The sequence below is a fragment of the Talpa occidentalis genome, unplaced genomic scaffold (assembly GCF_014898055.3).
Source record: "Talpa occidentalis isolate TD23 unplaced genomic scaffold, MPIMG_talOcc4v2.1 talOcc4.7, whole genome shotgun sequence".
In the NCBI taxonomy this organism is placed as follows: Eukaryota; Metazoa; Chordata; class Mammalia; order Eulipotyphla; family Talpidae; genus Talpa; species Talpa occidentalis.
Genome location: NW_023605083.1, coordinates 43,198,357 through 43,200,456, shown reverse-complemented (window position 1 = coordinate 43,200,456; position 2,100 = coordinate 43,198,357).

Sequence of the window (2,100 nt, the reverse complement as noted above, 5' to 3'; positions counted from 1 at the left end):
AAGCGCGGGAGGGTGAGAGAATTCACCAGAGCCAGAGCGGGGAGCAGAGCAGGCAGAAGGAGTGAAGTACACTGCTGAGGGGAGCAGCGGGCGGCAGGAGAGGTCTGCGCGCCATGTGGGACCCTCCTCTGGTGGCCGGGGAGCAGCCGGGGATCGAGGACGTGGGCAGCTTCGCAACCCAGCGCTCAACCGCTGCGCCACTGGGGAGGCCCTAAACATTTCTCTTTGTGAATGGACACTGAATGCTCCATGAATTCATTTTGCATATATAAGCAAATCTAAATGTTGTTAGAACAATATAGAAACTGATCCATATTCATAAAGTGAACACACACACACAACTCCTGGAAATATCAGCCCCTATGTCAACAAACTCATTTGACATTAATGCTAAACTTAAAGTCTAGCAGACATCTCAAATGATTTAATATCTACGCTCCTGATATTCCCACCACCTCTACTTTTCCCACAATCTCTTCCCTCTCAAGGGTAGCAAGCTACCCTTTTGATTGCTATAGCCCAAACAAATTTTATTTGTTTTATTGAGGTACCATTGGTTTACAAAACTGTATGTGATTCAGAGATATAGAATCACACCTCTTTGGATGTATGTTACCACACCACACCCATTTTATTCACAAATCCTTTCAGCTTTCCCTACAAAATGTATTTAGAACATGGTCACTCCTCACCACTTTCTTTACCATCACTGCTCACCTGAATTATTGGAATAGACTTCATATTGATCACTATGCTCTTGCATGCAATTTAGATGAAATTGCAGTGAGGTATTTTGGAAAGAGCAGGTATTTAAAACTAGATAGACCTGGGTTTGTCTCCTAGTTGTGATGACCACCTTGGTAGCCTTAGAAAATGTACTCTTTTCTGCATTTTCTTCATCTACAACAGAGGGCTAATACTATCTACTCCCTGGGACTTATACAGAGATCATTCACACTAAGTAATTAAGCAATAGTCTTGCTTAAGAGCACACAGTAGGTGCTCTTTATGGTTAGTTCTCGCCTTCCTTGCATTCATTCAACTGGGATAATAGCAAACTCCTTCACGAAGTGTACAAGGTCTTCACAATTGTAATCTAGCTTCTGCAAACTAGATACTTTGACCCTTTTCTGTATTCCATATTTCAGTTACAGTAAACAACCCATCTTTCCCCATACCCGCCCTTCCTTTCTCCTCCACAAAACACATATTTAAGACACTCAGATTGCCTCCCTGACATCTTATTTCCATATTGCACATTGATACTGATTGATTTAAAAGGTGTGCAAATCTGGCAGTATTGTTAATATCATTTTTCCAGCCCACTAGGGGATTTCCATAGCATCTGTAATAATGTCCAAACTTGCTAATGTGGCAAAGGAGGCCCTTTTACCTCTGCAGATGTAGTTCATGGTATTCTTTGCCTTACATTTTCTTCCCCTTATGATAGCTATATTGCCTCTTCTGTCTGGTATCTTGTCTTTCCTTCTCTGTGATGGCTAAAACTGACTTAGCCTTAAAAAAGTGCTAATAGTACTTTATTGATTTGTGATTTATTTATAATAATCAAGTACACAAATTGTAAGCATACAGATTGATGAATTTTGACATGAATATATTTGTATAAACTAGAGATCATTTTCATGCCTCTTTCAAGTCAATCACCAGCCCCTACCTGATATTGATTTCTGTCACTATAGATTAATTTTTGCCTGTTCCTGAACTTGTCATCAATAGAATCACTGTGTATACCACCTTTTGTGTCTGACTCCTTTTGCTCAACAATCATGTTTTGGAGTTTGTTCTTTTTGCTGCGGGACATGAATAATGTAGCTAGTAGTATCTCATAGTTTTGATTTGTATTTCCTAGTAAAATATCTTTTCCTATGCACATTGGCTTATTTTTACTTTAAATAAATGTTTCTTCAAATTGAAATCTTAGCCCAATGGCAAGTCATGAAATCAGCTTAGTTGGTTGTAACTGGCATTTAAAGGAAAACAATAAGGGGAAAATAAGATATAAAGTAATAGAGACTATCAGACAACTCATATTTTTTAAAGATACGTATTATTTCTTCAAACTATTTTTTCAGTTATTGG